This window comes from Gymnogyps californianus, chromosome 5 (assembly GCF_018139145.2).
Source record: "Gymnogyps californianus isolate 813 chromosome 5, ASM1813914v2, whole genome shotgun sequence".
Lineage (NCBI taxonomy): Eukaryota > Metazoa > Chordata > Aves > Accipitriformes > Cathartidae > Gymnogyps > Gymnogyps californianus.
In genome coordinates this window covers 4,012,349-4,024,742 of record NC_059475.1, presented here as the reverse complement: position 1 = coordinate 4,024,742, position 12,394 = coordinate 4,012,349, and positions in this window count along the sequence as shown.

The following is a 12,394-nucleotide window of genomic DNA, read 5'->3' as shown; positions in this document are numbered from 1 at the left end:
ATATTAAATCACCTATCTGCCGAAACGCTGCTTCTGTTTTTTCCAGGGTTGGAAAGTACTGAAGTATTTTTATTTTCCATACAAGATAGTGTTCAAGGGTAGCGATAGTTCATTGCCAGACACTTTTAGTTACTTGTTTTGTCCCGTTCTTACTTTTTCTGCCTGTCTTCTACTGAGTTGAAAAAATGGGCTATGCAGCCTTAACAGTCACCTGTGGAATAGTTAGAGCAAAGTGTAATATTCTGAGGCTCCACTTTCCCAAGGCTTCCTGAAGGAGTCTCTGTTTATCATTCCGCCTGCAGTGCCTGTATTGGGTTACACTAGGAATGTGGAAAGCTATATGGGAAAGTCTGTCAGGCTGTGAAAAGATCTCAGGCTTTGAAATTTTATGGACCACGCTTGCTAATGCACATTCCATATTTCAGGGCGTCCGGCTACCCTCGCTCCTTGTAAGGATGTGACATACGTTGTAGAATATACGTGCAAGTTTTGTCACAAGCGCTACTGAACTGATGAACGAGGCCACAGACCTAGGGAAGTCACAGAGAGGAAATCCCCTAGGGGATAAATTATAGTGACACCTACTAGTGTTGGTACAGTTAAGGGTCAGTCCCCATTTACAAAACATGATCCCTAATACGGTAAGGAGCACTGGTGTAACTCCTTTCCCGCAACAGCATTCCAGTAAAATCCCAGTTTAGGAGTGGGGCCCATGTTTTTCCTATATACAAATAATTATAAGAGACTCATCTACAGGTTAGATCTTCAGCTGCTATAAATCAAGTTTGTACTCATAAGAGGATTTGCTTTTGGATATTTCAGCAGGACCTAAATTTGCAAGTCGCCAAGTGCAGTTAATAGGACTTTGATCAGATGTCTTGAGTTGTGCATGTATTATCTACAGTGTATATTACGTATGCGTTGTAAAATAAAACAAAAAAATCCATTAGCTCGTGAAATTAGCCTTTGCACATACAGGACACTGTATAAACAGTTTCAAGAGTCTAAAACTGTGGACTGTATTGAAGAGACTTTTTTCCTTATTTTTAACGTCAGTTTGTCTTGTAAGGTTACCTACATACCCTGGTAAGATAATTAAAAAATAAAACAAAACAAACAAAAACTTAGGAAGTGGAAGGAGCTTCCCAATTAAAAAGCTGCAACAAAATGTAATCATTAAAACATTTTCCTCTTTCCCTCTCTGTTGAATGTACTCACCAAGCTAGTCAACTTTCCTGACTACCTGTTAAAAAGGTGGGATATTAACAGCAAATCTGTTGGTGGGGGGTTAACAGATTAGATTATCTATATGTATGTGCTTATAGAAAGTGAGGCATAAATTCCAAAACTGCAGCAGTTTGTCTACATGATCATGTCCGTTCGTGTTTCTATAAAGCAGGAGACTCCAGGTTTATGAATGCAACATAGAGTCAGAGTCAGTCCCGCAAGTAGGCGTATCCAAAGCCGTTTTAGGATTTTATACGTCAAAACAAAGATGGCAAAATTTGCTCAGAAGGCAGTAGGCACCCATTCAGATATAATCAATGTCCTGTGGGTTTAGGGAGAGACTCTACTTAATAAGCATTCCTCCATATATGTGCAAAAAATCAGTTTGTCTGTTGGATGAAATTCTGTGGCCTGGTTTATGCAAATCAGACCATATTATTGGAATTTGACTGTAAAATGACTCAGTACATTTCTTGAGTAACTCTGTCTTTGTTCAGTAGCTCCCTATTTTAAACAACAGTAGTTGTTTAGAAGTTACTAGAGTTTTGTTCACCAGTAAAAAGAAATGCTGGTCTCTGGCAGCCACTGCTCCCTTGAGAAGACCACCCTTAAGAGGACATGGCCTAGAATAAAGCTCAGGCCCTCATGAGGGACCATGGATTTCACCCGTGATGCCTGTCTATAGCACCTGGATAATTATTGGCCGGATCGAATCCCTAGCAACACCTAAGCTTATGCATATAGGTTCACGGATGCATTCAGGGTGATGGATGATGGACACCTTTCCCTAACGTTTGTGTTTGTTTTGTTGGGCTTATATCCAGACCTCAGTGTTATTCAAACCTCATACTTTTTGTTTAAAATACGAAGCAAATGCATTGTGAAACTGATATATTTCCAAATAATTTTGTCATCAGGCAATTAAAATATCATGTGCTATAAACATCTCTAAGATGCTATGGATGGGAAAGTTGCCAGTTTCACAAGTCACATTGCTTTCAAAAGTACAATGAATATACAGTACTCTGAACAGTCTGGAAAGAAAAGTCATTTTCCAGCTCTTAAAATCTTTTTTTAGCTTTTCGTAGTGCTCTGAAGTCAAATTATGATGATTTTAAAGGCAGAACTGTTAAGTGCCAATGATTTGTCAGTACTGGCACACTTAAATTCCGAACAACATAGTTGGGCCCATGCTTAATATCTTAATTGTGCATATGAAATGCTTTTAAAGTAAAGCTAGCCAGAAAATGTATGCTTATATTAAAAAAAAAAAAAATTAATTCGCTTTATTATATTGGAAGAAACTTCCAATAACTTCTACCTTTTTATTCCAGTGTTGCTGTTTCTGGCTAAGAATATGACTGTGTAGATTAGGAATTTAAAGAGGAGTCAGTAAGATTTGACTCTTTTGACGTGATTAGACACCAGATTATTTTCCTTCACTTTGAAAACTGCATCTCTCATGGGCTTGATCAAATGGACTTCAATTTATAAAAAGTTAAAAAGCATCTCTTGAAGTAATTTGTTAGCTTTAACAGAAAGTGTTGTGAACCTGATGCCTTAGAAATGTAGTTAGAGGTCTGAATGTAATGTGATTAACTTGAGGCATTTTGATTTATTATTGGTCTGTGTCTCAGTTTACTGAATTGCAGGATGAAGATAGGGGTGTTGTGCCTGCCAGAAGGTGTGCAGTTTGGTATCTCTTCTCTTGTGAGCATTCAGAGCGGCAAGGTAGCGTGTGGGAGAGCCGGGTACCGTTCCCTGCACTGCCAGTGCCTTCTGGGGTGCTTTCAGAGGGATCGTTCAACAAGGTGCACTAAGTGAAAGATCATAAGCTGATTAAAATAAATGTTGCGTATTCCCTGGAAATTGTGGTCATGAAGATCTTCAGTGTAATGTACTTAAAAAAAGAAATAACATTCTAGAGCCTGTAGTCATTATCTGAAAAGAAGAAAAAACACTGTGACAATGTTAATGACCAGTCCCAAAGTAATAAAAGTTCCTTTAGTCTATTGTTGCTCTTTAGGAACAAGAATTCCGATGGGAAAACCCCAGAGGAGTGCTAACAATTGGAAAATTTATCTAAACAATTAAGATGACTAGCTTGAGTAATATTATTGTTTAGGAAGTACAGCAGGCCATGTATGCTGTATGATGACGTTCTGAAGATATGCATTGGATAACGTGCTCATGTTCAGTTGACTCGAAGGAGTCTGTCTCAGCACAGGAAAGTGTAATAGTATCTTTCTTCCATCCGTACAAACAGAGGAACAGAAATCCAGGCTGAATTTTGCAATCCTAACTCAATCACGGCCAGAAACCCGGTTGACAGGGCTGCTTTTGAGCATTAGACAAAGCAGGGAGTTGCCTGGGGAGAGGCAGAGGGGCGGTGAAAAGACCCAGCAATGGGCATCCCTTCTCCTGGTCCTCGGTCTGGGCATGAATGCAGCATAACCGACTGAAAGAAAAGGGTATTAAGAAAAGCACAGCCTCCTGCCAGGGCTGAGCCCTCTCCCAGCAGTGCTCTGCTCCAGCACTTCCCCTGCCCTCCACAGCATGCAGCTCGGCAGAGGGGAAAAGGTTCAGGAAGCCTAGGAGTCTCTGCACTCACCAGGCCCTGCAGGGTACAGCCTTCCCCAAGTCTGCCTGTCCTCTCTGTCCCTACTGCTACCAGTGGCAGCATTTTGAGGTCCCTGCAGTGTTTCTCTTGCATGTCCCGTCCCCCCCCTGGCTGGGCGGGAGACAGAAACCTGCAGCCGATGATGCAATTCTGAGTGGGCAAGGTCTGCTGCTGCCAAGGAGCAAGACAAGTCGCATAGCTGCAGGGTGTGCTCTCGCTGCCATTTGCTCTGAGAAATTGAGCTTTGTTGGCGGAAAGATGAGGGTAAAATGCTTGATTATGTGTATAACTATACCAATACTTCAGCAGCAAAACATAATTTTGCCTGTGCTGTGAAGGAGCCGTCAACGTGTTCTATCCTCTGCTGCAAATCAGCATGTCTGCAATAACGCTGAAGCAGTTACACCTATTTGTGCCTGGTGCAAACCTATTGCGTGGTCGTATCCGTGTAAATGAATCCCATGACGTTCCTAACTTCAGAGACTACTATTATTCAGATGAAGATGTAACCGGCATGGTTGTCTCGGTGGAAGTGCTAGGTGCCCAAGAGCATTTTGCCGCTTTTTATTTTATGGGTTGTGTGCGTGTGTAGAGATATTGTCTTGTTGGGTGACATAGTCTGTGATGATAAAGGGGTCACAGAATGGAATATTTTGAGAACTAGAGTATAGCAGAAAGGGGATTTCAATGCAAATTTGGAATGTTTTCTTAGTAAAATATATGAATTAAAAATGACAGTATTTTCAGACACAGAAAAAACAACTTCAAAATTTTTGAAGAGGAGGATCTTATGCAGAGGCACCTTTTTGAATACAAGGCCTTTTTCTCCTTTATGTTATCCAACCTCTCATTTTACACTGCTTTGGCAGTGAGAAAGAACCCTTATAGAAAGAACTATACATACTTATAGTACAGTATTTAACACTGCTGCCTGTGGTGCCACATTGCACTTCAGGAATGGTGTAAGGAGAAGTCAATATAACTGAGAAGGAAGTAGTTATGGATGTATGCTGAAGGTGTTACTGCATTCTGAGCTGCAATATTTTTGCAAAATTCACACTTAAATTTTTGTTGAAAATTGTATCTGGAAAAAGAGAGCAATTAGTTCTTCTTTTCTGATGCTTAGTAATGTGGTATATAAATATGACTGAAGCAATGAGCATGAGATTTCACTGCAAGTGCTGAGGGAGTAATAGATGGGAATTAGCAGGAGAATAGGAGGAATGAATGGGGATATGCACTGAGGGTTTATTCTCTTTGAAAGATGATCTCTCTGCCTGAGACTTAGAGTTACTAAATAGCTAATGGCTGATACAAATGGTTGCAGATAGGATAGATGGCCTCAAGATTGATGGCTGACTGTTGTTGGTCTAGGTTTTTAATCCAGGCTTCTGCTGGAATGCAAAGTTCCTAGCTCAAGATCAATTATACAAGGACATCAAGAAGAAAAAGACAGTCACGGTATTTGTCTGCTTCTCAAACTACCCAAGATGTGAAAGTGTTTTTGCTTGCAGTGACATGCCTGTTAATGCTAGGCGATGTAATACTTTCTTATTACAACCTTTTGCTTGCAGTTAAAAGTAAAAACACTTTTCTGATGCACTGCTCATTCCTTGCACTTTTTGATGAATTATGATTGTGTTTGTCTACACAGATAAATCCTGGGGACTTGGGAGGTCACTGTAACAAAGCAGAAGGTGCCTGAGTCACTTGGGGTGGGCAGCATGCCAGTAGCTGTGCTCTTAATCTAAATTCATTTCATCACATTGCAGAAATACCAGAATACACCCAGAATACAACAGGGGACAACAAAATTGTACAACAAGCAGAGATGAGCCTGAATCAATTGGTAGCTCTGAATTAGGAGGCACTTTCATGTGAGTTCATGTCTGAAACATACGGCTTGTCTTCATTGGTGTTAATAAAACAGAGGCTGGTGCAGGGAATGGGGCACTGGGTAATGTAAGAAATCTAAACTTTCAAGTGTGGCTCCAAACCGCAAGACATACTTAGATAATGACCGTGAAGCAGTTGTCTCAAGTGTAAAGGGTTCTTTACAATAACACCTGTTAAACTTCCTTTGATTTTCCATTAACTAAATACCAACGGAGAGGTATATGAGCATGGAACGCTGAGAAAAAGATAGAGCTATAACATTTTAAGGGTAGTTTTAAAAAGTGGTAACTCTAAAAGAATGCATGCTATTATTTTTATTTGCTTTTAGCTTCTGATCATTCCTCTAATATACAGAGCATGAAAATGGGATAAATGTTATGTGCACAATTGCATGCATCCAGTTTTGAAAATGCAACTTAAACTGCTCCTTTGGTCATTGGATATCATTCCCTGAAGGAGAAGAAAAAATTTCTACTTAGGTCAAGGATGACACAGTGGACTGCAGATGATGCTGATGATGTTAAGATGGCATGATTGGCAATAGATACAAATAAGATTGAGTTTCCATACAAAGTAAAAATATTAATTGAATAGCTTATAGCCAATGCTAAAAGTCAATAGACAATTGGATTAGAAAAGGGAACTCGATTAATTGAACACATAAATTCTTAACTACTGGGTCAGTTTTGGTTAAAATGCATGAAAATGTGGGTTACTAATTTTAAATGAAAGCTTCTGTCCAAATGTCAAGTGCTGTGGCTTCCTACACTTCCGTAGTCAACCAGCTGTGGTCAAAATTCTGTACGAGTGGAGGACTGAATTTTTTAAAGATGAAAGTAGAAGAAATTTTTAACTTTTTGTCACTTATCTCTGGCTACTGAAGAATTCTCTAATACAGCAGCTAACATTGATGCTTTTTCTTTTTTTACTACTTCCCATTATGCCCCATTAAGTCACCAGAATAGTCTTCTATGGAATGTGTAGCAATTGCACCTGATGGTGACGTGCATGGCTTTGGAGGGTATCCCTGCCCTCTTCTTGGAAATAAAAGACACAGCGTACGTTCTCTGCCCTCTCCATCCTGCAGAGGTTCCTTAACTTGTGAGTTTTAGCTACAAGACAGGACATCCTGTGTGATTTCAGCAAGTCCGTATGGTTCTCGAATGCTTTTCCCAAGGTGAGGATTAGAGAACATCAAATGCTGCTTGACGGAGAGAGGTAATCTCATGTAATGCTTTTGTTCTGCTCACATCTATGTAAAGAGCTGCCTGGGAGTTTTGGAATGGAATCTGTCATCGCTGTAATCCTGTTCTGGAAAATCGTGATGGAGACAGCACAGGGAGTGATGTCATTGGCTGTCTGACACAGTCATTGCCCACAGCAAGCTCATCTCCTTACCAAACTTTCCTTTGTCTCTGACATTTGAATGCCCAATTGGCAAGCTTATTGGTGTTGCTTTTCTTTTTTTTTTCTTTCACAGCTGTGTTAAAATTCAAAACACAGATATGTGAGAAAAAGGCTAATACAGAGGAGAGTCTGTTCAATGCTCTGCAGACTTCAGAAGAAATTTTGTGCACTCTGCCTTCAGTGTCATACGCAGGAAATTCTTCTTTGGTCCATACAATGCAATAAACAAACCTCCTGTGTATTAGCTTTAGATTTTAGCACTTCTATCACAGCCTATGGCAAGTGGTAAAACTATAAGAAAGAAGCAGTTTGCTTTATAAGGGTTCTGGCCTGCCCTCATTCTCACATACACCTATTTGTTAAGGACCTGTTACCATGTAGGGCAATGGTAGTTGTATGACATAATACAAAAATGCTATTTATATACCGTGTGCTAGCAATTAAGTTGAACAGTTGTATTTGGTGGTTATCCTTCCCTGCCTTTGTAAATTGATCCACCAGTGATGAGAAACGCTGTGATCTGCACTACTGAATGTGAGAAGGCAGCCTGTATTGTAATCCTGTGTTAGAGGTGGAGTGCCTTTTTTCCTGGGTAAGTTATATGTTGTGTATGGGCACCCTTGCTTGTAAGGTAATGCTGCAGGTTCTGTTTTATGAATTAAATCATGTTTGTATTTAGACATCTTTAGATACATGCTGAGTTACTGTTTTACAGATAGTAACTTTACATATAACATAAAGAGTCTTATTTTTAGAGAAGATAATCACTCAGAACAGCATGATTTTGGTTATGGCTACGAGTGCTCAGTATCCCTGAAATGAAGCCCATGGAGATAATGTTTAAATGTATCAAGAATACACCTTATCAGCATAACAATTGCTGCTTGCATGTTATACAAGTTAAGAACCTCCAAAATGTTGGCAGTTGCTAAAGCTATATGTAAAACGAGGCATCTGTATGTATTTCTCAGCTCTTATGTGAGCGTGTGTCCCCTGGCTGTATTACAGCTCTGTGCCAGGATGAGACCTGAACATCCCTCCATCCCTGTTTTCCCTGCCGTCACCCTGCTTTCCACGAGTGTGAGAGCTGGGTGGGAAGGGAGGAGTGACATGCTGAAGCTGCGTCCTTGACCTGGGTAATGGGAGACCTCCTGCGTGTGCCAGATAATTTCCTTCCAAGATACTTGACTGATGAGGTGGATTTCTTTGCCTTTTGGACTTTATTTGCAGGTTTTCTGAGTGTAAGCTTGTCACTGGAATTTATTACTTTAGTTTTTCAACCTGATTCTTCTGTCGCTAGCATTATGTATCTTTGATTAGACCACTGAGTAGCGTTAGAGATGTGAGGGAGAGAAGGAGGAGTGAAATATATGACCCATTCATATAAAGGGCCTATCTTTTTTCCACTGGAACAAATCCTAATAAATGGTTAAACTCCTCCATTCAGTGGCTGAAATAACATGGCTCCTGTGCACGATGTGTAGGTTAACTGTGTTCAGAACCCACAACTACAGTGTGTCTACTTCTTTGTTTTAGAGAAAAATGAGCTAGATGGATTGTTTGGATCCATCAGACAAACTCCAACGGAGAAGGAGATGGACCAACATTATCCTCACCACTGCCAGCACCTCCATCTGCAGCAGTTATTGCCACCTGAGTGGGAAGAATCCCTTCCTGCAGGAATCTGGGACGTAGGTGTGAGGAATTGGTATGGACTGAAGTTGTTTATTCTTTGTTCGAAGTGGAATCATAACCGTTACTTCCCAATGAGTCTGATCAAGTGGAAGAGATTTATCTGTTCCTGAGAGATGTCTAGGTCTGTCACAGAGGCTTTTTGCTGGGGACTAAGGAAGCTTGGCTTTAACCCTGGTTCGGGCAGCGTCCCACTCTGTGAACTGGAAAGTCAGCTCAGCTTTGAAACGGAGGTAAGCGCAGGAAACTTTTGAGACCTGTGGATGAAAAATGCTGTATCGCTGGTTCCCTATGAGGCAAACTTTGGTTATGTACTGAGATCAGAAATGTTACATCGTATGCTGGCACTCTCTAAGTGCTGGAGTTTCTCCTGTGCACAGTGTTTCTGTTCGCTATAAGTTGGAAGGAAGTTCCACTGAAGCAACTTGGGGCTGAAAACTAAACTCAATCTCACAGCAAGAATTTATCAAAAGCAAGACTGACTGTGTTTTTAAATGCACTATGCAGAGAACAACAGCTAGCCATGCAGATTTCAAGTCTTTAACTTTATAACCTTTGCATAATTCCTGAAATCTTTTATGGTGTCACTAATTATTTGCTAAAAACGCCTGTCAGTAACAGATAGTTTTCTTAACCAGCATTAATTCTGCTTCCACATGGACAGTATATTTTCCTGCTTTGGTTTTGATGTAATGGGTAACGCTACATGGTGGGGGGAAGGGGAGCTGAGCTGCCAACTGGGAATCTTCAACACAAAAACTATTAAGGGGCGATAAATCATTGGAGGCCCAGCATGTGATTAAAAGCTGTGGCCACCAGCAGTGACCCATGGGGATGGAGGTATCAGTGACAGAGAGCAGGGGGAGGTGTTTGGCATTCCTGTTCGGAGGCCTAACCAGGGCACCGAGGTTTGTTTATGTTTCTGTTCCACCGACTCCTGTGAAATGCCCTCTGTCTGTACAGGGAACACACATTGAGTCAGGGAAAGTATCTTTGGTATTTCTTGAAATGTCAAGGCACGGATACTTGAAGGTAATGTGTGAGTAGAATTATCTGGGATTGCAGAGTGAAAACCAAACACTTAGTCAGTTCAGGGCTCTGTGAATCAACAGTCGGCATCACATAGTTATTGTAATTTTAGGTAAGCTTCACACAGATGCACAGAATATTGCAAATATGACTCCTTTCCTCTCAGCTAAATCCATCTAGAAAAAATAATTTTTGTTGGACCAGGCATGGGGACATCCAATCTCATGTTCTACTTTGTTCTTGGCTTAACAGAAAGCTTGATTAAATAAGAGTCCAAAAAAGTCTGGCAAAAAGCATTATGATTTGGCCCATTTTGATATACGTTTGGAGCAATAACAGTACGTTTTGTTGCTGTGCACAAGACAGTGGAGACATAGTTTCGATGTGTCGTGTTATATATCAGCTGTTTGCCAACAAACGTTGTGCTAGAAGTTTGTCAGCAAGTATAGAGGTATGGTTCCAGTTGCAAAGTGCTGGCAAGATAGAGCAGCAATGAATGAAAAGATGGGTTTGGAAGGCAGTGAAGAGCAGGATGAATGAGAGCTCCAAGCCCTTATGTGGTGGTAGTCCCCGAGTTACGTTGGTAGAAAACTGTAGGGCCAGGAGGAGAGAAGCTGGGTTCGGTGAGTGGAAAAGGTCACAAGAAAGGACTTGAACAGAGGAAAAGTCACAACTACTTAGCAAATGAGGTGCCTTTGAAGATCAAAGCAATTTACATTGGTAAAAGGGCTGCAGAAACTTTTTTTTGAATGCCGCGTTGTTTTGATAGACTCTGTAACTGTTTAGAGACATCCTTTTTTCCTGCAAATTTATTCTACCTTGTGTGAAAGATGGTCTTGTCATGCTTAAAAGTATCATAGGGATTGCTTTATGGACATGTTGTGTTATGTTTGACAGCAGCAACCCCGGAATGCTCCAGAGAAACACGCAAGAAACCTCATGTCAAGTAGATCTGAATATACATGAGGACTTCTTTCTATCCCCTCTAGGCAGAGATTGGCTTAAGGCCTGAATCAGAAGATTTTATGTTCCTTCCTATGCTCTTTTTATTAGCTTGGACTGGATGTTTTCAACAGCCATGTAATTCTGAACAACTGAGAAGCAACTCACTGTAAACTTCCTGACTTTTCACCAGCACCAGGAATATCTTAAAAGTTTCACTGTGCTACAGATAAACAGGTGATTACTATATAATTGGGGCGGCTCAACGGGATAAACGTGAGTGATACAGGCACACCTTGTAAGGAAAGAACATGACACAAGGAAGTTGGTAATAATTTGGTGTAAAAGGCTGACAAGGACTCTTAGCTAGTTTGGAAACATGGTTGCCAGATGTGCTTTTCCAGATGTCAGGATTTCCTATTATATGCTTCTTCCGGTCAGGAGAGGCAGTTCCCATGATAATGTGTTAGAGCCTTTGAGACAAGAGGGTTACCCAACCCTGAAAATTTAATTCTGCAACTTTTGTTGCAAATTATGCTTATTATTAGAAAAGACTGCAATCCTTCACACCCTCTTGCGCATGAGGGGATAGCAAGATGTCTTGGTAGGTGAAAGATGGAACAAACTGACAGTGAAAACTGGAAGAAGTCAAAATTCATTTCTAGGCAGGAGGCCAACGCAGGGTCTATGCGGCGATTAACTCCCAGCACAACCCTTGGCCGTTTAGAAATACACCGCATAAAGTTGCAATTGTCCTGCCAGGGTGCTGCTCAGCCAGTGACTTACAACAGTCCCTGTTGCATCTGAGTAACGTTATAACATGGTATAACCCCAGCTGATTTCATACCCTGCTGCTAGTTCAGTTCCTTCTTCTTGGACTTCCCTAGAACTGTGGCCAGATGTTTGCTAGGCAGTTATCATCTTCTGCAGAAGGGAGTTTACTGAAGTGGCATCATGCATCAACTGAAACTAAACCAAGTCTTTGTCATGACTTCGTAGCTTCTTCAGATTCTAGGCACAGAATTGCTTCCTAAACTTCAGTTTCTGTTCAAGTTACCTTAAGCCACGTGGCTTTGAAAATCAGTGCTTCTCTCCATTGCTGCAAACAGCTCCATTACTCTGCCTTGCCCCATCGGCTTTGACCTTGGTCCCTTCTGAATCCCTGGAGACATCTTTCTTTTAGCTACTCCCACTCGTTCTCGTGTGAAGGCCTCAGGTCCACAAATCCTTCATGGCAGGGAAGGTCTTACAGGCCCTGCCCCTGTTCCAGATTTGGGGATTTCCTAGAGGGGCTTTGCCTTAGTTTGACCTTTCTGGATCCTTTGAAGGATCCAGGCTTCCATCAAGCTGAGTTCAATCACTGTTCCAGTGCCAGCTCTGTTACCTGGGACCCAACGACAATGCACAGGGAGCGCCTAGGTCTAAGACCTAAGAGTGGCCTGTATTTCAACCATCAGTGGGCAAATTCAATGTTTTCTTGCAGATCATTTTTGCCAGCTAGAGGTATGCGTATTTGTCCCAAAGCCTTTTTCCCTTTGGGGAAAGCTACCAGCCTGGTTTTCACAGAGCAGTTTCTCTGAC